The sequence below is a fragment of the Pongo abelii genome, chromosome 3 (genome assembly GCF_028885655.2).
Source record: "Pongo abelii isolate AG06213 chromosome 3, NHGRI_mPonAbe1-v2.0_pri, whole genome shotgun sequence".
NCBI classification, from domain to species: domain Eukaryota; kingdom Metazoa; phylum Chordata; class Mammalia; order Primates; family Hominidae; genus Pongo; species Pongo abelii.
Window position 1 is genome coordinate 206,219,759 of NC_071988.2, and position 27,701 is coordinate 206,247,459.

General features: G+C 40.4%; 1 protein-coding gene across 3 annotated transcripts in view; it reads left to right on the top strand.

Annotated features, from left to right (window-relative positions):
* Positions 1-27,701, top strand: part of STOX2 (storkhead box 2) — a 217,725-nt gene that overhangs the window by 135,835 nt on the left and 54,189 nt on the right. The window contains exon 1 of one of the 3 annotated variants that reach the window (XM_054553418.2): positions 21,618-24,540. The gene's annotated coding sequence lies outside the window, so the exon portion shown is untranslated. 3 annotated transcript variants of the gene reach the window in all.

Sequence of the window (27,701 nt, forward strand, 5' to 3'; positions counted from 1 at the left end):
AACTGAACTTTGAATTCTAGCCCTGTACGAAATGTAGCTCCCATGTAGCTGTATGATCTTGGAAAAATCCTTTTAAACTCTGAGTCTTTCTTCACCTGTAGAAACAAGTACTTATTCCTAATTTATAGGGTTGTTATGAGAATTAATATTAATGGGACGGTAGTGCATTAAAGTAACTGACATTGTGCCTGGGACTAAGGAGTACTCAGAAACTGCTAGTTTTCTCTGCTCCCCTCTTCTTGTGCAGAGATTTCTAGTGATGGTGTTTGCATTTCAAGAGGGGGATGTAAGAGTGATAACAAAGCGAAATGTTTAGTGCTTAAGTTTTAAGGTGGAAAACCTGATACACAGTCCTTTTTCTAACCTGAAGCATCCTTAATTTTTTTGTTGAAATGAACCCTATGCATTTCAGATTTAGATTTTGTATTTCACAACATTCCTGGGAGAAAAAACGTTACTTCTTTAAATGACAAAAGAAATGCTTTCCTGTAGGAACTTCAAACAAGGGACATGTAAATAAATTTCAACATGAAATCTTCACCACCCCTAATCCAACTTCCTAAGAGTAACTAACTACTAATAGAATTTAAATTTAAGTACTTCTGCAGTCTTCCTCCAAGCCTTGGCAAAGGCTGTTGTTTCCATCTGGAGTTTTTTTGCAGTCTGTGTGAAACCTTCGCTCTCATCTGTGCTGGGGAAGCTATAGCCTCGCATAGCCTAGCCTAGCCCACCTGACTCTACTCAGCGTAATTGCTTCAGCACGGCTTTTCTTTGTTTGTAGGGCTATGATTGATGGATATCAATTTTTATTTCTCCTGTAAGACTTTTGCATATTTTCTCTCTTTTTTTTTTCCGCAGTGGATCATAAGTTTATTGGCGACAGTATCTTTTACTTTATTGTAAGGCCTGATAGTATCTTTTTTATTCTCTATACCAAAGTTGCTCAAAATTGGAATATATTGACCAAAGCACTGAATTGTGATTATACATGAGTATTCTGTAGGCAGAACTGTGTCTGAAGAGAATAAATGAAAAACCTAGATTTTAAGAAACTAAGAATTTTTAAAAAACTAAGAACTTAATCACAAAGAAGCTTATTTAAAGGAGAGGTAGAGGTGCATGGAATTGTTGGATATTTAGAACTGCCAGCCTGCCTGTGTTCTTAGAGGTATACCATGAACAATTGTGTGCTGAGTCACAGTTTGTCTTATTTCAAAACTTCATCAGTACTATCTGTTGTAACCACTTCTATGTCTTGCAAATGATATGTCACCTCACTCTCATTCTGATTAGTGAAACAAGGGATTTGTAGGAATAAACAGTTCTTAAAATATTTGGAGATATAATTTGGTGGGCACAGCATGGATACTTTTGCACATTATAAGTTTTCATTATAAAGACATTATCTTACTCATTTTAATAAACTTTGAAATGGGCATTGTAAATAAGAAGGGAAATAATTATGACAGTATCTTCAATTCACACATGCATATAGTTTTATGCACTCAGGGCAGTGTATGCATGTCTTTGATGTACAGCTAAAGCACCCTTTGGTGAGGTACGTTCATTGTGCGTTTCCTTTCCCGTGAGTCACGGCCTACCTAAGAGAAAGCTTAGTAACATGCAAGGAACATTCAAAACACATTGAGGATCATTAATGTACGTGATACTTCAGCTGAGATAACCTGTCATTTAAAAATGTTATTATCCAGAATTCTCCTAGTTAATGTCAGTTTCCTGTTTAGACACAGCTTTCCTGAAAGGCTGTAATCAATTCTTCATCCATCCTGAAGGAGGGAATTTCCAATGGAGAGAAGATGTGTCTTCTTTCCTTATTTCCGACGCTCAGGAAGCCGTATGACCCTCTCTTTATTGGATGAGGCCTTGGCACTTGCTTAGGGAGGTTAGCGTTTGTTTTAGAGCTACTCAGAGTAGGGACAGCAGACAGGTCCACAAGGGCATATATTTAGACATTGAGAGTGGCCATTGAAACACCTATAGCAGTTTGATATTTCAGTAACATCTCAGCTCGTGATCAGTGGACTCATCTCATTGAGCTCATTCAGGTGTGGTGTGAGCTGCAGAACAGTCACGCTCAGGACCTTGTTCACAACGTGTGGCATTTTAAGGTTAGCTTCTATGAACCAGAAGTATGGAAACCATTGATTTCATCAATAGATGATGTACCATTAACAACTTGACTGAAAAAAAATTTGGAATTGATTAAAGATGAATTTTGAAAATACAGTATCTCTGGCTTTATTTTGAGTAAAAGTTAAAAAATCCTGAGCTGGCTGGATGCTTATGCTTGTAAATCCCAGTACTTTTGGAGGCCAAGGTAAGTGGATGGCTTGAGCCCAGGAGTTCAAGACCAGCCTGGGCAACATCGCAAAACCCCTTCTCTACAAAAAAAATCAGAAAATTAGCCAGATGTGGGGGTGTGTGCCTGAAGTCCCAGCTACTTGGGAGGCTGAGGTGGGAGAATCGCTTGAGCCTGGAAGGTTGAGGCTGCAGTGAGCTATGATTGCGCCACTACACTCCATCCTGGGCGAAAGAGTGAGACCCTGTCTCAAGAAACAAAACAAAACAATTCTGAACTTGCTGAAGTTACTTTAAAATCTTCTTCCATTCTCATTAACATACCTTTTGTGAGACTGGTTCCTCTACTGTAACTGTTATTAAAACAAAACATAAAAGCATTTTAGATACACATTATTCCCTGCGAATAGCATTGCCATCATCCAGTTTGTGTTAGTAAATTAACATGCAAGAAGCAAGCTTATTTGTCACTTTAAAAAACTTTATTGATGACTGAGTGAGGTGGCTCACGCTTGTAATCCCAGCACTTTGGGAGGCCAAGGTGGGCGGATTACCTCAAGTCAGGAGTTTGAGACCAGCCTGACCAACATGGTGAAACCCTGTCTCTACTAAAAATACAAAAATTAGCTGGATGTGGTGGTGCACGCCTGTAATTCCAGCTACTCAGGAGGCTGAGGCAGGAGAATTGCTTGAACCCAGGAGGCAGAGGTTGCAGTGAGTAGAGATGGTGCCACTGCACTCCAACCTGGGCAACAGAGCAAGACTCCGTCTCCAAAAAAAAAAAAAAAAAATCTATTTTATTCCCAAAGTTTACTCTTTCAAATGCCATTGCTCCTGTGTGACAACTTTGATTTTCAAAGCTCACCATTACCTTGGAGATAACATTGTGCCTAATTTCAGGATGATTGTTTTGAAATGCATTTTCGAATTTTTTCCAGCCTTGCACTTGTAGCATCAGTTGCTGCATTTCATCAGCTCTGATTAAGAATGCTCATCTTTTAATAGCCTGCTAATGAAAATAAAAATTTTATAAAGTATTAAATGAATGATTTAAAAAATGCAGGCCATTAATAAAATCTATCGAAAGAGTCAGCTCCTTGGTACATACGGAATAGAAGACTGTTTTCAGATTTTGAACTTGTAAAAGCTATCGGTAACTAACCAGGTAATTTGGATGTTTAAGTGATTTGTAACAATCTTAATCATTTGGTGACTTGGAACCAAGGATGGCATGTTATTCCCTAGGGCTGCCATAGCAAAGTAGCACACACTGGGTGGCTTACAACCCCAGAAGTGTATTCTCTCACAGTTCTGGAGCCCGAAGGCTGAAATCAACGTGTTGGATCTAGGGGAGATTCCTTCCCTGTCCCTTCCAGCTTCTGGTGACTCCAAGTCCTCCTTCGTCTGTGGCTGCATCTCTCCAGTGTCTGCCTCTGTCTTCACAAAGCTTTTTCGTCTTCTCTGTGTTCTCCCATCTTCTGTCTCTATGAAAACACCTGTTGTTGGATTGAGGGCCCACCCGAGTAATCCAGGATGATCTTCTCATCTCGAGCTCCTTAACTTAATCATATCTGCAAAGACCCTTTCTTAAGTAAAGCCGCATTCACAGGTGCTGGGGGTTAGGACTTAGAGGTACCCTTTTAGGGGCCACCACTCAGCTACTACAGATGGTAACAGATTTTTTTTTTTCAGAATCACTATTTGTTGAGTGTTGTTTATAATGTGCTCGAGTGGTTGCTGGAGGGAGAGGGACTGTGGTAAAATGAAGAGTGACACCTTTGGGTTGGACGGTCCCAGGCTTGATTTCAGGCTCTAGCATTCTCCCAGTTCTGGGAGCTGGGATGTGCTTCTTAACTTCTCCGCGTCTCAGTTTCCTCATCTGCAAGATGACATAATGGCGAAGTTATGTAAAGTTCCTAAAAATTCTGACCAGTGTGATAGATACATCAGGAGTGATTGTAATTATGGTGTTTTCTTATTTAAAGATAGCATTTTTTTCTTTTAATGGAGTCTCGCTCTGTCATGCAGGCTGGAGTGCAGTGGCGCAATCTCAGCTCACTGCAGCCTCCGCCTCCCGGGTTCAAGTGATTCTTCTCCCTCAGCCTCCTGAGTACTGGAATTACAGGCATCTGCCACCACACCCAGCTAAGTTTTGTATTTTTAGTAGAGTCGGGGTTTCGCCATGCTGGACAGGCCGGCCTCGAACTCCTGACCTCAGGTGATTCACCTGCCTTGACCTCCCAAAGTGCTGGGATTACAGGCGTGAGCCACTGAGCCCGGCCAGCATTTTTATCATTTCTGAAATCAAGATGCCCGGGTTCCCTGATGTTGGTTCATGATATCTTTCGTGCCTCACGAATTTTTCCACAAAACTGCTAGGGCAAAATAAACACCTAGTTGTTCTGGTTACTCATTAGTGAGACCCAAACGACTAAGCTGGTATTTATGTCCTAGCAACTTCATAGCAATATGAAAAATGTTATTTTATTCTTAAATAAGTCCGGTTACTCTGGGGATATGTGTGCATGCTAAAAGCTGCAGAGCTTCTCAAACCTGGGGATTACCTGGGGCATGGCCACCCCTCTTCCTGCTCCACACTGATTTTTGCACAATCCTGCTTTTTATCTTGGCAACCACCAAAAAACCAGCTTCACAAAGATGTTGTTATCAAAGGGAACACAGCACGATCTAATTTGAAACTCGAAGATAAGCCAAGTTGATTGATCACATGATGTTTAACAGAGGTCAAGTATTATTTTCTAATTTGGTTGTATAAAACTTACCCCCTAATCAGCAGGATTTGAAAGCCTGACTTCCTTTTTCTTTAAAAACTTCCTGGTCCTAATTGTACTAAATATTTTATGTATGATAGTTTATTCTAAACCTACTGTTTCTTCTACATTTGCAACCTCTCTATTTTACTATTTTAAAGTTTTATTTTACAATTCCTGCATAAAATAATTGTCCAATAAATGTTTGTTGATGAATACCATGTCAAATAAACCACTTTTCATTCAGGCTGCCACGAAAATGAAACATTCAGGAGAGACAAAGCTTGCTGTAACATGTGCTTTAGATCTGTGGTATGGCCAACCAACCACTTTTTAAGAAACAAGCTCAGATCTAGCTTCTTTTTTGTGCACCAGAGATAAGGATGATGAAGTTAGTAAAAACACATTAGGTCATCTTTAGTTTATCTTTTCAAGAACCAAATCAGTTACTCATAAGATGAGTAGACTGAATTATGGATTCCATGTGCTGATGGAGTCTTTGAGTCATATGTATTTGTTCATAATATTCATTCTTACTCATCCTTTTGGTTCTCCTACTCTTCAGTTCTTTCATTCATTCAAAAAATATTTTGTGGCAAGCACTGTGGCTCACACCTATGATCCCAGCACTTTGGGAGGCCAAGGTGGGCAGATCACCTGAGGTCAGGAGTTTGAAACCAGTCTGGGTAACATGGCAAAACTCCGTCTCTACTAAAAATACAAAAATTAGCCAGGCTTGGTGGTAGGCGCCTGTAATCCCAGCTACTCGGGAGGCTGAAGCAGGAGAATCACTTGAACATGGGAGGCAGAGGCTGCAGTGAGCTGAGATCGCACCACTGCACTCCAGCCTGGGCAACAGAGCAAGACTCCATCTCAAAAGAAAAATTTTTTGAGCACCCCAATATTCATGCATGGGGTGGTGGTGTATACCTAATAAGTATACCGGGGGTATGGTGATAAACAACATGGATACCATATTATGTGCTTAAAGTACTTAGCACGTGCCTGGCACATAGTCATTAACAATTGGTAGATGGAGCTAATGTTCATATTATAAAGTTTATGTGTTGTGCATTAAAAAGCTCCACTGGAAGGAACACAGAGATGAAATATAAATCAATATGTTGTGAATATTTTGTTGTACACTTTGGTTAGAGAGAATCTGAGATTCTCTAGGATGACAGACAATAATGATTCTCTTGTTGACATTTATCACTTCATCATGCCTGGCAACCTACAACTCCTCTTTAGCTATTAGAGGGCACATGTGTTGAAGGGTCTGTCCTCAACCCATTAAAAAGTATGGATGGTCCTCAGGGGTATTTAGTACCTCAGAAGCATTTAAAACTCTCAAGGATTAGTAAGTAATTAGCCTTCATGCCTGATTGTAAACAGCAAAAGCATCTTTGATTTTGGCTCAATCAGTGTAATTTTAATGTTAACAGCTCTGAGATGAGCAGCCAACAGTTAAATAAACTTTGACACTGAGAGCAGACATTTCAACAGAGGTACAATCCAATTTACTGCTGATTGATCAACCAGCTTGTTTCCTTTGAGTTTAGACATTTGTAAATTATCTTACAAATTTCTAAATTATCTTACACATTTGTATTATATATATATGCCAGGCTTCTAGGTTTTTTTTTTTTTTTAGACAAAACCAAGGTTATAAAAACAAAAACAAAACTTGGATGAACACTCATGACTCACCGCATGGGACCAGACTTCTGGTTGTTGGATCTGGGTTTCATCTGGTACTGAGGGATCACTAAGAGGCTTCTGATTCTCCTGAGCTCATCCCCATTTCATTTTCATTATCTGTATACAAAAACCTGTAGTCCTCCAGCTCTTCTTTAATTATATTCTTCCTTTTCTTAAAAAAAAAGTCATTCCATATTGCATAATTTACATTTGTAAACTGACTTTTTAGGCACTCCAAAAAGAGATAGAAGAGCTCTTGTTTGTAAAATATGGGCTAACTACTGTTTCAGCTTGAGAAAACAAATGGCAGACAGGAACTGCAAAGCTGGTATAGGGTCCTAGGAGAATGGAGGCAGGCCATATTTATAAAGATTTTTCTATATCATGTGTTTTAAAAAAACTTTTTTAATGGTTTGAAACCAATTCTTATGGCCCTGAAATAATGTCTTTATTATTTTATTATTATCTTATTAATATTTATTATCTTATTTTTATTGTCTTACTATATTTTAATATTATTATCTTATTAATATTTATTATCTTATGAATTTATTATTGTCTTATTAATATTTGTTATTATCTTATTTATTATTATCTTATGAAATAAGAAGTCTTTATCATTTTATTATATTATATTTTATAAGGAGTCTCTATTATTTTATCTTGTCAGATGTTTTCATTTTGTAAAGTAAATGGCTTTTGTTTTTGTATTGCTACTTAATCATTTCTTATCAGTTCATCTAATTGCTGGGGCTTTGAATTCCAACTCTGGCAGTAGTGAGTTTCAACTTTTCTAGAAGACTGTTTGAATCCGGGATACAGTCAGCTTTCCGAATGGCAATAGAAAAGAAACCTTGAGATTCCAAATTTTAAAAGATTTATTAGTTCAGATAAAAGTTTAGGCTGGACGAGAACACTGACATAATTAAATATATTTAGTCATTTAACTCTCATTAATTTTGGGGACAGGATATTATGGGACAGTGACCGTGTGTTTGCAACTTGGCAATCCAGGAATACTCTCTTCTGGTAGCTAGTTGCCCAGTGAATAAACTTAACTAAAGCAGGGAATTATTTGTTAAAAATCTAAAATATTTTATTTTAACTGAAAACACCTTTTTCATGTAGAGGCAAGGACTATGAATTTGCATAGATTTTCTAGAATAAATCATACCTATTATGTATCATCTATGGTTTCCAGTTTCATTTTCCACAGAGAAACAAAAATGAGTTAATTCTTGAAGCTGAGTGATAGGTACGTGGAGGTTTTAGGATACTGTTCTGCTAACTTTTGAATGTATTTGGAACTTTCCATTTAAAAATGTTTTTTAAATAAAATATAGAGAAATAAAGTGATCAAGAATTTCAAACGTACGAGAAGAAATAGAAGTGCAGAATCATTCTTGAGTTTTATGATTTAAAAAAGAAATCTCAGGCCAAGGCAGGCAAATCACAAGGTCAGGAGTTCGAGACCAGCCTGGCCAATACAGTGAAACCCCATCTCTACTAAAAATACAAAAATTAGCTGGGTGTGGTGGCGTGCGCCTGTAGTCCCAGCTACGCGGGAGGCTGAGGCAGAAGAATCGCTTGAATCCGGGAGGCAGAGGTTGCAGTGAGCTGAGATCACGCCACTGCACTCCAGCCTGAGCAACAGAGCAAGACTCCGCCTCAAAGATAAAAAGAAAAACCCAAAAAACAAAAAAGAAATCTCCCCAGGGGATGCCACTCTGCTGTAGCCACCACTGAGCACTGTGCTAGGTGCTGTAGATTCAATGATGTCTCAAAGTCAGTCGTGCTGTGGAGAAACCCATGGCTCAGTACAGAAGACAGACAGACAAATGTAAGAGAATACATTCTGGTTGCATAAATGTTCTGAGTATAGATAGAGAGAAGAGAAAATTCTTCCTAGGAAGCTGGGGACACTTCACAGAGTAGCTGACAATATAAGTCAGGGTAAAATAGTAGTTACTTATCCGTTCATCCCTTTTGCTAAGTGAGTGTCTTGGCCCTGCGGGGCTTAATTAAAGCCAGGGCTGCCCTACTCCTCCATGTCCTGGGAAACATGTCTTACTTTTAGCACCACTGCTTAACTGGAATACTTCACGTGGTGCTGATATGTGAGTCTTCCAAACTCAGGTGCATAAGACACTCAAATACTACATTAAGACCCTGTCATTATTCATCAGATATTTACTGAGCATGCATTTAAAATATATGGGTGAGAGCCGGGCATGGTGGCTCACACCTGTAATTCTCAGCACTTTGGGAGGCCAAGGTGGGTGGATCATGAAGTCAATAGTTCGAGACCTGCCTGGCCAACATGCTGAAACCCCATCTTTACAAAAACTACAAAAGTTAGCCAAGCGTGGTGGTGCATGCCTGTAATCCCAGCTACTTGGGAGGCTGAGCCAGGAGAATTGCTGGAACCCAGGAGGTGGAGGTTGCAGTGAGCCGAGATCACAGCACTGCACCCCAGCCTACGTGAGAGAGACTCCATCTCAAAATAAAATAGAATAAAATAGTGAGAAAGTCATTTAAGTATAAATTCTCTATTTGCCTTTGAGCACCTCAATATGACAACTAGTAAAGAATGTTTGGATAATTTATTTATTTGGCAAATATGAGGCTTCCCTATTATAAGCCTATCTTTTACTCATTAAACAAATTTTATCTAATGTCTACCATGTCTAGGGCACATCAACAAAAAAGACACAGCTTACAGAATGATACACAATATAATACCATTTATTTAAGTCTTTGATTATGCATCTAAAAATACCAAATATTGTTGTGCATTCATTTACATATGTAAAAGTCTTTAAATGTACTGGGAGAATTGATGGTCAAGTTCAAAAAGTGCCTCTGGATATGGAGTCTGTGAGTGTATCACCTTACCTTCAAGGTTTCATTCTTTTCTGTAGAAAAGATTAGGACAAAATTTCATCAATTGTCAGTTTTAGATGGTGGCAAGGCAGGTGTGTATTTTACACATCTTTGAGCTCTTTGGTATTTTAAAAATTTCTCCAAAAAGGGAACATAGGAGAATTTCAGTTGCAGAATTTGGGGGTTGGAAGTGAGGAGACACAGGAAAAATCTGATTTTAACATGAGCGTACGCGGCAGAGAGAGAGAAGGTCGTGACAGTATACCCATTCCTTGGTGAGAGAGCAAAAGCAAAGTGACTTAATTGATTATTTATTGATTAGAATGATTTAATGAGCTTTCTAATCATAAGTAATTTTGTCTTTAGATTTTATAGATCATTTCTAGATTGCATCTGTATTTTGAGCAAAAGTTAGTTGTGCTCAAGACGGTTTTGCTGGGTACAGGTTACTATGAATGCCTGTAGGCCTGCATTTAAAAATTAGGAACCCATAGCAGTACTACGGAGAAAAAGAAAAAGTTCTGTGAAAACAAAGCAGGTGCCATTTGTTGAGGGATTACGAATGTTGCAAAGGGCTGAGGAAATCTGTTTACCGTGGGTACAGCAAAGTTGTTTCCCATCGTTGAGCACACCACGAAAGAAGACTGAAGGGCCCTTGTGATTCAGGTTCTAAGACGCTGGGAAATGCTCTCTTGTCCTCAGTCGGTGTGTTCTTTTACCTTCAGTTTGTTTTGCTGGGACACATCATTTCTTCTCTCCTTGCGAAGAGCTGTAGCCATCGTATCCTCCTTTAGAATATATTTCTTTAAGCTCTTTAGAAAACTTTAGTCATGAAATGCTTAATGTTCTAAATCTGAATAAAACCATTGTGAATGTAGTCCGTAGCTCCCTTAGGACTACAGTTTCTAAAGGGAACAATTTAAAATATTTTCTATGTCAGTGGGCACTCAGGGTAAATGATTTTGGAAAGAAAGCAATAATGTTTCCTAGGTCTAACAGGTCTTGTTCTAAAACAAATAAATACAAGACGTTGGCTGAATTCAAGGTCACACTTTTTAATTCAGATGACCTCTCAGTGTTTAATAAAATGGCAGGATAGCATAATGGTTAAAATGATGGGCTTTCTAGGAAGACTGACTTCATTTCAAGCGTTTATTTGCTGTGTGACTTCAGGCAAATTACATGCCTTTTCTTAGTCTCAGTTTCCTCACTTGCAAAGTGACTGTTTTCAGGAGGATTAAATGAGCTTATGTCTGTGACAAGAGCCAAGCACATAGCAAGAACTTAATAATAAGTACAGTCATGCCTTGGTGTCCATGAGGAGGAGGGGTTGGGCCTATGACCCCATGGATACCAAAATCTGAGGATGCTCAAGTCCCTAGTATAAAATGTCCTCGATATCTATGGGTTCTGCGTCCTTGGACTGAGCCAACTGTGGATCAAAAATATTTGGAAAAAAAGGCATTTGTGCTGAACATATATGGACTTTTTTTCTTGTTATTATTCCCTAAATAATATAACAACTATTTACATAGTTGTGTTTGGTTTTTTTTGTTTTGTTTTTTTTGTGATGGAGTCTCGCTCTGTCGCACAGGCTAGACTGCAGTGGTGTGATCTCAGCTCACTGCAACCTCTGCCTCCCGGGTTCAAGCAATTCTCCTGCTTCACCCTCCTGAGTAGCTGGGATTACAGGTGCGTGCCACCACACCCAGCTAATTTTTGCATTTTTAGTAGAGTTGGGGTTTCACCATGTTGGTCAGGCTGGTCTCGAACTCCTGACCTTGTGATCCACCCCCTCCTTGGCCTCCAAGAGTGCTGGGATTGCAGGTGTGAGCCACTGTGCCCTGCCTACAACTATTTACATAGTATTTATGTTGTATTATGTCTCGTAAGTAATATAAAGATGATTTAAAATATATGTAGGATGTGGGTAAGTTCTATGCAAACACCACACCACTTTATATCAGAAATCTGACCATCCGTGGATTTTGGTATCCTGGGGGCAGGCGGTGGGGGGGTCCTGGAACCAGCTCCCTAAGACAGCAAGAAACAACTGTATTTGCAGTGAACTCATGCACATCCTCCTGTGTACTTTAAATTACTTCTACATGTGCTTATAATACCTCATACAGTGTAAATGCTCTGTGAGTAGTCATTATATTGTATTTTTAAAATTTGTATTTTTTTAATTGTTAGTTTTGATTATTTTTTTCCGCATAGTTTTGATCGTTGGTTGGTTGGATATGGAGCTCACAGAGGGCTGAGTGTAATATTTCCCTGTTGGCCTTGGCATTAGCGCTGCTTTATTAGCCATCTAGTTTGTGGGGTGGGACTGTCTTTTGCTTCTCATGCAATACACATCTCAAAATATGCCCTGTTGCATTGGCCCTTTGGTTCTACACAGAACTCCACTTTTCCACTAGCTATATACATTATTTAATTTCTTTGTGCTTCTGTTTCCCTATCTGCAAAAAGCAAATCATAGTAGCACTACATCATTGGCTTGCTGGGAGGATTAACTAAAGTAATGGTTGCCTTATTGCTCAGTCCTCAGTAAATGTTCACTCTGTGTTTTGTGTTCCAGAGGCTGTTTTCTCTGCCTGGAACACACCTCCCCTTCCTCCTTCCTGAAGACTCCTTCCTTGTCATCTTCTCTGTTGTTTGTCAGGGTTCTCCCAAGCAGAGTGGAACGGTGCCTTCTCTGTGTCTCAGTACAATTTTGTACATACTAATATTACTGCAGTTAGCATGTGTTAGAACCAGTTGGCTTTTTGCTTGATGCTGTGCTATCCTAAGTTGTTACAACAAGTCTCCATGGTAGCAAACTTACATTTAAGAGTAAGTAGAGGCTGGGTGCGGTGGCTCACGCCTGTAATCCTAGCACTTTGGGAAGCTGAGGTGGGCAGATCACCTGAGGTCAGGAGTTCAAGACCAGCCTGGCCAACATGGTGAAACCCTGTCTCTACTAAAAATACAAAAAATTAGCTGGTTGCGGTGGCTCACGCCTGTAATCCCAGCTAGTCGGGAGGCTAAGGCAGGTGAATTACTTGAACCTGGCAGGCGGAGGTTGCAGTGAGCCAAGATCATGACATTGCACTCCAGCCTGGGCAACAAGAGCAAAACTCCGTCTCAAACAAAAAAAAAAAAAAGAGAGTAAGTAGAGATGTTTGATAAGTATGTGGAGGCTTATTTCCTTTCAAAAAGGAGAAGCCAATAGAGAAGTAATTTTTAGGTTGCACATTTATTATTTGTCCTTAAGCTGATACATAGCATCTTAAAATTGGCAGGTGGAGTGTTTTCCAATAGCTCCATATTTCTATTAGTCAATTCAACACCTAGTTGGGGAATAATCACCAGGCAGGGATCCAAGTGCTCTTGGGGCTCTTTCTCTAATGACTATGCAGCCTTTGGACAAGCTGTTAACTTGTTAATGACTTATTCTTTTTTCTGAGACGGAGTTTAGGCTGGAGTGCAGTGGCGCGATCTTGGCTCACTGCAACCTCTGCCTCCCAGGTTCGAGTGATTCTCCTGCCTCAGCCTACCAAGTAGCTGGGATTACAGGCACCCATCACCACGCCTGGCTAATTTTTGTACTTTTAGTAGAGATGGGCTTTCAGCATGTTAGTCAGGCTGGTCTCAAACTCCTGACCTCAGGTGATTCGCCCGCCTCAGCTTCCCAAAGTGCTGGGATTACAGGCGTTAGCCACTGTGCCGGGCTGCTTTATTCTTAAAATCGCAATAATGAGACCTCACTTACCAGGTTGCTATTATGATTAAATGAGAGAACATGTAAAGTATTGTCTCTGATACTTAGAGGGTGCTCAGCAAATCTTAGATCTTTCTTTCTCTTGGCTGTAATCTATCCATTGCTGAAACAAGGATGCTAATTCCTGGACACCATAAGAAAAATAATAAGTGATATCCACCAAGCAGAGGTCCACACAATAGTGGCATTAATAGTTTTCATATTTTTTTTTTAGTCTTCTCATGGAGAAATCGAAGCTATTGGTATAATAGGTGGGGAAAGCAGTGTTCACAACCACCAATCAAACCAAGATTAGGCACTAAAGGAAGAGGAAGAAACAATAGGAGAGGAGATCTCAGAAATGATATCAAGTTGTAAACACTCAGGAGCCAAATTACAAAACAAATACACAGGCTAATGTTAAATCAATCACTGTATTAATTCTTTAAACATGGAAATTCAAAGGTAGCATTTTTTCTTTTTCTTTGTCTTTAATTTTAAGAAATTGCCCTTAAAATTGTAATAGTTTGGATGTGTAATTTGCTGTACTTTCTTAATTTAGGCCAGGCGTGGTGGCTCATGCCTGTAATCGCAGCACTTAGGGAGGCCGAGGTGGGCGGATCACAAGGTCAGGAGTTCGAGACCAGCCGGGCCAACAAGATGAAACCCCATCTCTACTAAAAATACAAAAATTAGCTGGGCATGGTGGCAGGTGCCCGTAATCCCAGCTACTCAGGAGGCTGAGGCAGGAGAATCGCTTGAACCCGGGAGATGGAGGTTGCAGTGAGCCCAGATCGTGCCATTGTACTCCAGCCTGGGCGACAGGGCGAGATTCCGTATCAAAAACAAACAAACAAACAAAAACTTTCTTAATTTAAATACCAATACACTTTAGATTTTTGCAAGATATTTTTATATTTTTAGATCATATTTTTTTGAGTGCTTGTTATTTCAGGCTGGTGGTGGTCTTATCCGTTTAGACATTTAGCAAGTCATGCTTCCCATTTTTGTGCTTTGATGTGTGGATGCTCCGTTCAGTCAGCATTTGTATCCCTCCTCTAGCAATGTCACCTCTTCCCCACTTTTCTCACAATGTCCCCCTGAGGTTTGAGGGCTCCTACTGACAGTTAACACCATGAATTAAAAGTCATAAAGTTTTCATTTTAGGCATGTTCTTCTCACCATTGTACAGCATTTTTATTAATTTGCTAACTGCATTTGATTAATCTGCTAACTGCATTACACTCTTATTAAATTACATTGCTATTCCAGAGAAGGGACAGCTAAAGCTGAACTCCTTTAGTTTTTATTTCTCTGGGTAGATTAAGACACTTTGGTCATTCATTCATTCGTTCATATATTCAGCACATGTTCACAGAGACTTATTGTATGCCTGGCTGTGGTCTAGATGTGGGGGATTATTCAAGGATATCGGGTAGTGAGCAAAGCTGAAATGGTCTCCGCCTTGATGGACCTACAGATTAGTGGGAGAGAGAGAGAGACAGACTCAGACTCAAACATGAAGGAAATAAAACAGGCTGCTAGGAGGTTCAGAAAAAGGGGACCTGGCCTGGGCAGGATGCTCCTGGGGCAGGGAGTGTGAAGGCCAAGGGCAGCAGAAAGTAATGGGGAGCCGGTGTGGCTGGAGCTCCTGGGGAAATCAGGGGAGACAGGATGGAAAGAAGAGACTGTCCCAGGAAGCCACTGGAAGGCTTAATGGGGAAGTGGCACGAGCAGGCCGAGTTTGTCAAAGATCTCTGTACCGAGGAGCTGGAATGACATGCAGCAGGATGGTTGGGCATGCAATAGCGCATGAGGCCGGGGAGCCCACAGAACTCACAGCGTGCTGGGGACTCCGGACAAGGAAAGGAGCAGCCTCGCTGCAGCCAGAGAACAGCTTGCAGAGAGCCTGCAGGGGGCTGATTTCAGGAGCTCACAGTTCTGTGGGAGCGCAGGCTGGTAGGAGGGAGCAGCTGCCAAGAGATGGAGTTAGGGATGTTCACTGGGGTCAGAGCAGAAAGCCCCCACAACCCACGTCATGAAGTCCCTAGTTTGTTTAAGAAGGAGAGTAGTGCGGCCGGGCGCGGTGGCTCACGCCTGTAATCCCAGCACTTTGGGAGGCCGAGGAGGGCGGATCACGAGGTCAGGAGATGGAGACCATCCTGGCTAACACGGTGAAACCCTGTCTCTACTAAAAACACAAAAAATTATCCGGGCGTGGTGGCGGCGCCTGAAGTCCCAGCTACTCGGGAGGCTGAGGCTGGAGAATGGCGTGAACCTGGGAGGCGGAGCTTGCAGTGAGCCGAGATCGCGCCACTGCACTCCAGGCTGGGCGACAAGAGAGACTCCGTCTCAAAAAAAAAAGGAGAGTAGTGCAGAGGCTTTGCTCAGGAGTGACAGGATCACCTTGAGGCACTTTAGGAGCTCATTCTTCCTGCAGTGTGGAGAAAGGATTTGGGGTGACAGAGGTGGGAAGAGGAGCAAGACTAGAGAGAGGAAGGAAAGTCCATGTTGCTGCCTATTCGTAGATATTTTCATCCATGATTTAGAGGACGACAGTCTCTGTTTTTTTTTTTTTTTTCTTTTTTGGGATGGAGTTTCGTTCTTGTTGCCCAGGCTGGAGTGCAGTGGCGCAATCTCAGCTCACTGAAACCTCCACCTCCCGGGTACAAGCGATTCTCCTGCCTCAGTCTCTCAGGCAGCTGGGATTACAGGCGTGAGCCACCGCGCTCGGCAAGGAAGACAGTCTCTTATCCAGTTTTGTAAAAGTAGGTGAGTGGTCGGGTGCAGTGGCTCACGCCTGTAATCCCAACACTTTGGGAGGCCAAGGCAGGCAGATCACAAGGTCAGGAGTTCGAGACCAGCCTGGGCAACATGGTGAAACCCCCGTCTCTACACAAAAAATACAAAAAATTTAGCTGGGCATGGTGGCTCATGCCTGTAGTTCCAGTTACTCGGGAGGCTGAGGCAGGAGAATCTCTTGAACCCAGGAGACAGAAGGTTGCAGTGAGCCGAGATCGCACCACTGCACTCTGGCCTGAGTGACAGAGCGAGACTCTGTCTCTAAATAAACAAATAAATAAATAAAAAGTGAGTGAGCGACTCTCTTCACTCTCCGATGCTCTCCCTCTAGCCCTTTGTAGTTTCCCCACGTTAAAGCAGTTTTGTTTGCAGTGAGATAAACAACACTGGACTTCCAGACTCTCTTTCTCGGAAAACTTTGGCACAGAAAGAATGTATTTGTGAGTTTTCTCAAAAGGCAAGAGAAGCAAGTGAATGTAAAATAATCCCATTCACGCATATTTCAAAACAGGGAAACTGCTGCAGAACCCACATGCTACTTTTTTTATGGTGTTGGTTTGTTCTGGTTACTTTAAAAACCATAACACATCTCATTTCACAAATTATCCAGGATTCATATAGTATTCTTCTAAAGAAAAAAGAAAAGAATCCATCACTGATTTTACTTTTGTTCTAAAAATGTTATTGAAACCTTTTCTTCATTCTGAATTATTTGAACTCAACTATGTGATTATTGTCAAAAGTATATACAGATCTCACAAATATATGTTAGATTCCTTTTCACAAGAGTAGTTTAGTTAGGGGAGTTTCCCATTAAATAATATTTTCATTGTAAACTTTTGAGACTTTAAAAATTGTCCAAATAATTGGGGGTAAATCAAAAAGGAATTTGAAAAGCTGTGAAATAGAAAGAACAGAATAAAAGTTTCTCCATCTTGACAGCCTTAAAATCAGTGGCAGTGACTCCCAGAATGTGATTGAGGAGCACCAATTTTGTGATACTTGGGCCTCTTGAGTAAAAAAAGAGGTGCATGTCACGTTAGTTTGGGAAATGCCAAATTAAACAAAGTTGCACCATTTTCTTTACTGTAGGACTGCTTAGGGTCCTACATATGCTCATGAGTGATGACTGTCCCAACACAGGTATAAAGTGTGGTGTTTCCCCATGGAATACTGTGCAGCCATAAAAAAGCATGAGTTAATGTCCTTTGGAGGGACATGGTTGAAGCTGGAAACCATCTTTCTCAGCAAACTAACACAAGAACAGAAAACCAAACACCACATGTTCTCACTCATAAGTGGGAGCTGAACAATGAGAACACATGGACACAGGGAGGGGAACGTCACACACCGGGGCCTGTTGGGGGGTGGGGGGCTGGGGGAGGGATAGCATTAGGAGAAATACCTAATGTAGATGATGGGTTAATGGGTGCAGCAAACCACCATGGCACATGTATACCTATGTAACAAACCTGCACGTTCTGCACATGTACCCCAGAACTTAAAGTATAATTAAAAAAAAAAAAAGTGTGGTGTTTCCCAGATAGATTTTACCACAAAACTTTTTTTTTTAAAGAAGTATATTCTGGGACTAGTGTTTTACGGGATTTCCCTGGGAAAGGCAGCTTGTTCACACGGGGGTGGCATATGGCTCATGAAGGCAAGGGTGGTGTTGGGAGCATACCTCCTAGCCCCACACCCGGGTGCCCCTTTACCACTTTGCATTGTCATTGCCTATTCATCGCCACCTTCCCCTCCCATTAGAGGTCCTGGAGGCAGGGGTGCCCCTTGTTCCTGTTGTACCCAGTGGCAAGACTGGGGCCCATTCATAGTAGGTAGCACTTAACTTGCTTGAGCATTTTTTCTGTGCCACACACTATTTATGAGGTATACATGATTATTATCACTGATTTTTTTTTTTTTTTTTTTTTGAGACTGAGTCTGGCTCCATCGCCCAGCCTGGAGTGCAGTGGCAGGATCTGGGCTCACTGCAACCTCCGCCTCCCAAGTTCAAACAATTCTCCTGCCTCAGCCTCCCGAGTAGCTGGGATTAGAGGCATGCACCACCACGCCCAGCTAATTTTTGTCTTTTTAGTAGAGACGGGATTTCACCATGTTGCCCAGGCTGGTCTTGAACTCCTGACCTCAAGTGATCCACCTGCCTCAGCCTCCCAAAGTGCTGGGATTACGGGCATGAGCCACCACACTCGATCTTACACCCATTTTATAGACATTAGGAGGTTCAAAACTTGCCCAGAGTCCTACAGCTAGTGTGTGAGGGAGCCGGAAAGTGGTTCTTAATAGATGTATGCTAAATGAGTGAGTGAAATTTGCTTTACTCTTGCAGAGCTAAGACTGTGGGCCTCTAATTCTCATTGAAGGTGGTTTCATGTTGACAACACCCCTTCCACCGTCATTCGGGTAAATTTCTTATTAGTCCTTGATAAAAACTAATTTTTGTAATTAATGCTTCTTTAAAAATAACATGAAAAAAGAAACTAAAAGAACATCCACAGCACTGTGGAGCACTTCTTGTCACGTTGCAGGGCCCGTGGGAGGTACTCAAAAAGGTCTCACTGGCGGATTGATTTCTGCCCTACCAAGCCTGTGCTATTCGTTAGTTTTTTTTTTTGAGATGCAGTCTCACTCTGTCACCCAGGCTGGAGTGCAGTGGCATGATCTTGGCTCACTGCAACCTCCACTTCCCAGGTTCAAGCGATTCTCTTGCCTCGGCCTCCTGAGTAGCTGCGATTACAGGCGCCCGCCACCACGCCTGGCTAATTTTTTGTATTTTTAGTAGAGACGGGGTTTCACCATGTTGGCCAGGCTAGTCTGGAACTCCTGACCTAGTGATCCACCCTCCTCGACCTCCCAAAGTGCTGGGATTACAGGCATGAGCCACCACACCCAGCCTGGTTTTGTTTTTATAATTAATTTTTACTTTTACAAAGGTAATTATTTACATAATTTAAGAAGTCAAAAATGCACACACACATCACACACACTACTGTCTAGTATAATGAAAAATAACAATCGCCTGATCCCTTCCCCACCAATATTTATTTATTTATTTATTTATTTATTTATTTATTTATTTGGAGACAGAGTCTCACTGTGTTGCCCAGGCTGGAGTGCAGTGGTGGGATCTCGGCTCAGTGCAACCTCTGCCTGCCTGGTTCAAGTGATTCTCCTGCCTCAGCCTCCCAAGTAGCTGGGATTACAGGCGTGCACCACCACACTCAGCTGATTTTTGTATTTTTGTATTTTTAGTAGAGATGGAGTTTCACCATGTTGGCCAGACTGGCCCCCCAAAGTGCTGGGAACTACCACACCCGGCCCCCCCAACCAATCCTCGATTCTCATTCTCAGAGGTAATCTCTTCAGACTCCTCTAGTTGTTTCCTTGGCATGTATCTAATTTCTAAATGTGCTTGTAATGCTTTATCTTGATTTATTACTTTGGATTTTATATTTTGTCTTCCGGGTAGCCTAAGGGAAATTTAGCTTCCTTATGTAGTCACCTCACCTCCCTTTATCTTCCGCATGTACAAGAACTTACAGATTAAATCAATAATCAGTGTTGGTATTATGATGGCTACGTAACTTTTATTCTTTGAAGGGCCAAGTATTGTGCTATGAATACACTTACTGTCCTTACACAGCCATTCGTTTTGTCTGCAGTTAATGATTGCCTTTTTAAAAAATTGCATAGATTTAAAAAAAATATGTCTTTAACTTTTTCCCCAGTGCTCCATCAGATGTGCCAGATTCCCACCAGTATTTTTTTCCCCTAGTACTTTAGTACCTCAGGCAATCTAGCTATTCCTCCCTGTTCTTGGAGACTTAGCTTTGAGAGCGCCCTGCCCTCCTCCTCTGATCGGGACTACTAGCTTTTAAGGCTGGCTAACAGCTAATATCTGGGAGTTTTCTTTTCACCATTCCTGTGTTGGATCCTCTGTCTTCTAGGCCCCATGTCTTCCTGTTCCTGGATTTATTTCCCGATTTTGCTGGGCCACATCTCTAGTAGCTTCCTTAGAATATTAATTTTAGGAGTTTGGGAGAGGATTGTTCTGTTCTGTGCCCTGCATCCGCTTCTTTAAAGTTTCTTTTCTAGTTTTTGCTTTGTTTTGATCTCTGGAGGCACTAAAGTGTTGCTTGGAAGTTCTGTGGGAGATGGGCTTATCCCTCGTGGGCCTGCCTGCAGAGTGATCTGTAGAGGATAATGGTTGGGCTTTTCTCTTGCGCCAGTTTCCCTGGAAGATTCTACCAGTCTCCAGACTGTGACAGCAGTCCAGAGGAAGAGTAAGTTATATGATTTTTCACATAACCCTATTTCATTCAGTATCTGATTTCTCCTCTCAGCTATGCTTGGTGTCCCTAAGTTAACAACCTGTGGTTTAACCTCTCCAGTATATAAAATTGCTGTCGTCTGCCTAGGTTGAGAGGTAACTGTATTAGATGAAGGAATAGGACTGAGTGTCTAAACGCTCCTTAGAAAGTTTTGCAAACAATAGTTCTGCTTTCAGTCCTGTTTTACACCTCACCTTTAACAATACCTGAATTTTAGAGACTTTGCAGCCTTCTTTCCTCCCACCAGCTTTTAATTTATTTCTTGCGACACAAAAGTTACAAAGTACATGAAAGGAACACTAGTCTACTATTCACCTAGATTTACTAATTGTTAACATTTTGCCACATTTGTTCTATCTATCTATCTATCTATCTATCATCTATCTATCTATCTATCTATCTCTAATATCTATTTTCTGTACATTTGAGAGTAGCTGCAAGCATCATGGCACTAATGTTTTAGAGTTGCATTTCCTAAATATTTCAGAGGTACATTTCCCAAGAGCAAGGACATTCTCTTACACATAATAAGACTAGAATTACTGAATTCAGAAAGTTTATCATTGATATGATGCTATTTCTAGTGTGCAGTTAACACTCACATTTTTTCTGTTATCCCAATAATATCCTCTATGACTGTTTTTTAAAATTCTTATATTTAAATTCCAAACTCTAAGGATCACATGTTGTATTGACTAGCATTTCTTCAGTTTCTTTTAGTGTCAGAGTTTTCCAGCCTCCTTTTGCATTTTATGAAACTGACTTTTTCAAGCATTACAGGCGAATTGTTCTGCAGAATATTCCTCAGTTCGAAGTCCAATTATTTCTCCATGGTTAGATTTAGATTAAGCATTTTTTTGCAAGAATACTATGTAAGTTGTGTGGTGTTCTGGACACAGGAAGGGGAACATCACACACCGGGGACTGTTGTGGGGTGGGTGGAGAGGGGAGGGATAGCATTAGGAGATATACCTAATGCTAAATGACGAGTTAATGGGAGCAGCACACCAACATGGCACATGTATACATATGTAACAAACCTGCACGTTGTGCTCATGTACCCTAGAACTTAAAGTATAATAATAAAAAAAAATAACACTGGGAGGCACATGGTGGCTTTTTGTCTCATTGATGATAGTAAGTTTGATCATTTGGTTATGGTGGTGGCAGCCTGATTTCTCCATTGTCTTTTTCTTTTTGTAATTAAAAATAATCTGTTGATATTTTGAGGCTGTATGAATAGCTTGTTTTCCAACAGCCTTTGACCCTGTGGTTTTATCATGCATCAGTAATTCTTCCTTTAATCACTTGTTGCAATGGTGGTTACAAATGTGATATTCGAATTCGATAGTTTCTTTTAAAGTTATGAATTGATGTTCATTTGTTGAACGAAAATAAGCACTGTCCTTTTCTAAGCACTCTATAATTTTTTGTTTGTTTTTGTGCCATAATGGACTCATGGATTTCTTTTTATTCAGTGGGTTATAGTCTTCTGCAGGCATGCTATTTTATGCTGAACTGTTTCCCGATTTGACCACAGAAATCCTTGCAATCTTGTCCCCGTGTCTTTTGAGGTGTCCTCATCAGTTTTTGAGCCTTTTCTGACACTAAATGATGTTCCATGTTCACCTGTGTTTTTCCTGCCTTGGACCTATTTGTGATGATCAATTATTTCTCTAAGGCACCCTGGTTTCTTTCAGGGGGATGGTGGAATGGTATTTAGAACCCAAGATCGTGAATAAGGCACCGTGGTTTCTTTCAGGGGGATGGTGGAATGGTATTTAGAACCCAAGATCGTGAATAAGGCACCCTGGTTTCTTTCGGGGGGATGGTGGAATGGTATTTAGAACCCAAGATCGTGAATAAGACACCTGGTTTCTTTCGGGGGGATGGTGGAATGGTATTTAGAACCCAAGATCGTGAATGCTGTGGGAGCTCTTTGTACTGGGGTGGCGTTGCCTCCAGAGCTTTTCAGTGGACAGAGCTAGGAGAAATATACATATAAAATCAGGAGTTCATAGAGATATCACTGGGCTGTTCGTCTCCTTCTCTCATGATTAATTTTCTCAGTCACACCATATATACATAATCATTTTAGAATTACTATACCCATACCACCGTCTGTGGTTGGCTTTTCCTCTTGTATATATATTTACACTTTCCTCACTCTTGTAATTCAGCTACTTCTCATCCATCTGCTTTTCCAACTTCCAGAATTATTTGATGACTTCATCTGCTTTCATCTTCCCTCTCATTCTCTTCTCCTTTTCTATTCTACCTACTGTCATTTTGGTGAGAGCTGGGATACACTGTTTGCAGTCTACCATGTTGAACTGAAAACCCCATCTTAGATCTTCCATCTGTTGGTTACTTGAAGTAAGAAGACAGGGAATAAACAGTATTTACCTTTAACATCCCAAGTAGCTCTGCTCATGATGTCTGCCTCAGTGTCCCAGGCCCACATTCCTCCCGTATCCCTCACTGGCAATTAGAAGTCTGTACGGCTTCCTTGAAGTTTCTCTTCCTAACTCTCTCAGTGGGTGGGACTTCTTTTCAGTGGTATTGACGGTAGACCTGAAAATTCAGGGATGTGGGCAGTACTGGAGAGAATAGGCCAGGCTCTCTGTGGATACATTTGCACTGTGCTTGAGGACTGAATGCTACAAATCAGACAGTCCTGGATTATTTCAGACTGAAAAAAATTAGGAGACTAACCTGGGAAGAGGCAGAAGGCACGCCAGCTCTCTCAGCATGTTTTTGATGTCTCCGTGTTCTCATTTCATTGAAATTAGTGCAGACCTCTCCCCTCAGCTGTAACACTTAGATTTTCTAAGCCACTTTGATGTCTCCTATCTCTGCTTATTTACAATGAACATAGCTTCGAATTTTCATTTTCTTTCTACTCTGTTAAATGTGTTATGTGGAAATCTGAAATCTGAAGACAAATTTTTACCTTAGAATTCTAAGAATGACTTTGGTATCAACTCCAGTTATGAAGGTCTAACTCAGAGTGGAAGGGGGGGTTTTCAAAAAGGTGATATTCATGAGGCAGCCATCGCCTTCGAAACAGTTTGAGAGGTTTAATTTATTTCTCATGCTTTGGTAAACAAAAGCTGGCATTTTCTTTCCATGGTTTTTCAACTGCAAGGCTGCCGTTCCTCCCCTTCCCCCGCAGTGGTGCATTTTGGTGATCAAATCTAAAACATGTGTCAGGTTTGTGGGCATGCTTTTTACCAGGAACCTCCTTTAATACTTGCCATATTGGCAGTTTTTACAAGATCTTCTCTCTGTGCTTTATTTATTTATTTACTCTGTTTGCGTTGTGGAATTATGGGTAGAGCTGTTTTACATCAGAATCATGTTAAATAAAAATATTGAAAGAACATTTTGACCAAGAATAATGTGAATATTTCAACATAAATATCTATGCTGAATTGGCTTCTAGATTTCAGAACAGGAAGAACATCTTTAGTGATGTTCATGATTTGGTTTTGCTTTGCTGCAGATTAGGTTTAGCGACAAATTCCATCTGGCTGGAGCTACATGCAGTCTCTCTATTGATTGGTTATATTGGGACTTCATGGGAGTGTCCTTCAATTTGCTTTTCCCAGCATTTTTAAAAGCTCCATTGAAAAAAAAAATAGAGACTAGAAAAGAAAAAAGGAACCTGCATTGTTTCAGTTTGCATCCAACATGCAAAACATAGTTCTAAATTTTTAATTAGCTAAGTGAGTGGTGAAAAGGAAAAGTAATATAACAAGCCTCCGTGAGCAGCTGGGATGTGTTGTCATGACGACAAGTTCAGCAGGCTGCCAGCAAGCATGTCAATGGGTAATATTGGGAGAGGGCTTTGAACCAGTGCCTGCTAGCCACAATGTGATTGGTCACGCCTCTGTTGTCTTTGTGTGAACCGGTGCATGCTGGGTAAGACCTAGAGTGAATGCTCAGCTTGTCTCAAGGCTGCAATGAGGTAATGCTTCTGAATCTTTGGGGATCATGAGCTCCTGCCTCCAAAAGACTGCAGTCTAGAGTGTTTTCATTCTGATTTGCGTTAATTACCGACTGTAACATGTTAGGAAGTTTTACAGCTGCCTTTATTCAATCTTTTATATGTGCATGTGTATATTATAGATAACTTAACACGTGTGTATGCTGCATATAGAATCTCAAGCGTATTCTAAAAAAAGAGATAACCCTCCATATTAGTCATTCTGCTCAGAGTCAACATTTCATTTGATTGCTGGCATCAGTGACAATATCTATTGGTGGATAAATGATATATTAAAGTGCATTTACATTGGGTAAGCAAACTTGTTCATTTCTAGAGAATATTTTGGCATTGATTACTTTTTAAAGCCTTTTATCTATAATGAGTCGTAAGGGGCATAAAGGGGGTTGTAAAGAGTGTCGGATTTGCTTGGTCAGGAGGTTTAGTTCATTTTCAGATTCCTTGAAATTGGCTGGTTTATATCCTAATATTGATATTATAGTCTTTCATTAATTGAGCATAATATCTGATTGCTCCAAAATTATCTGCTGAATAATGCTCTGACAGTTTCAACTTAAAGCTGTAAAGGGAAGCTGTGTTTACAGATGCAAAGATCTGGAAATGTTTATGGTGGTTTGTGAAACAAATACATCAAGGTGCTGATGTGACAGAGACACATGAGCTACACCCCTCAGCCCTACCCCTGGTTCTCTGTGACACAGCGACTTGGATGCTCTCCAGGGTTTTGTCGGTTGGTTAGAGAATGTTTTATCACATTTATAAATAGTAACCCAATGCCCTGGAAAGGTTAAGGCAGTGTCTCCAACTAAGGTATGTGTCGCTAGGGGGAACACATACCATAGTTGAGTTGGGCTATCTGGTTCATCGTGTCACAAATGGGAAGCATGTGAGCAAGCTTTTGGACAGAGCTCATCGAGCTGTCATATTGCCACCCCAATGTATTCACCTCACAAACAGTTCATAAAAATTTATAAGCCTTTAAATGGATAAACAAAGAATAAAAACACATCGAACAACAAGTGATGGTTGCTGCTGCTGCTGCTGCATAGAACGGTGGACTCTGCCAGCCACCTTGCTTTATGTGAGGTCAGGCCACCGGCACGTGAGGAAGCTAGATGATCATCAGCTCAGCTACCTCCATTCACCAAATACAAGGCCAGCTAGCAAGAATCTGTAGCCAGCTTTGCAGCGCATCACACTTGCTTTATTCTTTTATATATTCATTTTTTAATGTTTTAGATTTAGCGGTACAAATGCAGTACCCCTAAATCTATATTGTGTTACATGCATATCTTGCACAGTGGTGACGTCCAGGCTTTTAGTGTGCCCATCACCCTGATAGTGTACACTGTACCCAGTAGGTAGTATTCTTGGCTTATTTCTACCCCTCTATATGGTTTCTGTTTATATGGCTTTGTAAAGAAAGACTTTACCAAAGATAAATAAATGTGATAGTATAGCTAGGTTTTTAAATAATTGGTTCAAAATATTTGTAGCACAAAAAGGATCTTGGGTTGTGACTTTTACCAAGATGTTGATTCTATCTCCTAGCACAAATGCCAAAGCCAGACAGCTTGTGCTGAGACCACAATTGGAGAGGCCTTTGAAGTGGGCTGGAGTCCTTTGTCTAAAACAAAGCAGGGTGCGGTGACCCCATGAAGAGAAATCCACCTGTTGATGAGACAGGCACTTTTTCTCTATAAACATTTGATTGTTCTGTTACCTTCATTTCTCTGGAGGATGGGTTAATTGTGTAGTTTCAAATCTCAAGCATGCTTTTCTAATTTAAACAATTTTTAGGTTCATTAATGACTCACTTTGCATAAGATTGGATCCTCTGTAATGCTGTTCCATTGTTATAAGCAGGATTTGTTATCTTTGTTGACTCGCAGGCTATAAAGGTTCTCTTACTTTAAAATGTAGAAATCGTATTTCTTAATCATCATAGAAGACACGTTTATTTTGTGTAACTATATAGTAATTGTTTTTCTTAAGTGGCAAAATTCTAATCTTTTATATTTAGGTGATTTTGTATGTCTCTGTGGTCAGATTATGATATGGCAAAATCTTCATTATTAAGTCATTTTAGAGCATCTAACAAATGCAAAATTAATACGTTAAAGATTAAGTAGAATTGAAAGGTAAAGTGATGTTCTGTTTCATTTACTGTTTCATGAGCTTTTTACTATTTTGAAAGCCCCCTTGAAGAGGAGCAATGGCAAGTTCAAACTAGCATGAATCATTATACCCTGTGACAGGTTCCACAATAAATGACTTGTGATTGATGTGAAGCCTGATGCTTAGAGATTAATGGCAGATGCAGTATTGTAGTGTTTTTCTTTCATCACTAATATTATCCAGTGAAGCTAGTAGCTTAGCAAAAGACTTTGCTCAGAAATAATTGGGATTGGTAATACTGATGGTCTGTGAAGTTTTAAAAAATATGACCCTTTAGGGAAGTCTAGAGAAAAACAGTGTGCTTTTAGATAATTTGGTAGGTTCAAGAAATTTAAAAATACTTTTCTTTAGAAATTCACTGTTTACAAACAAATATCAAGCTCACTACATTTATAAAAGGGGGGTTATTAAGCAGTAGAAGCAAAAGTTCTTTTGAAGATAGGCAAACTTTAGAAGAAGAATAAAATCAGGGTCTCTGGAAGGTAGGATATCAAGAATATTAAGGCTTCAAAATCAGACAAAAATCTTAATTCTTCTATACTCGTTGGGGTAACTTTTGATCACTTACTCTCTCTACATTGGTCCTTCTCCCACACTCACCAGTCACAAAAGTCGGTGTCCCCCAGGTGTAGATGAGTGGGATGGACCAGTGGATACACCTGGCTCATTACTGATCAGGTGGTTCCGTCACATGGAAACATGAGAAGGAGAGAGTATTTGTTACCCCCAACTAAGAAACATGTGGTCTCTATTCTTATGGGTTTTATTATGACATCAAAAAGTCATATTTGTATAATACTTAACTTCATTAATAAAGTGCCATTAAAATAATTTTTAAATGACACAAATTATAATAGGAAACAACATGTTGAATGTTGCTTTCATCTATTTAAAAAGGTTATATTTTTTCTTTCTTTTTTTTTTTTTTTTTTAGACGGAGTCTT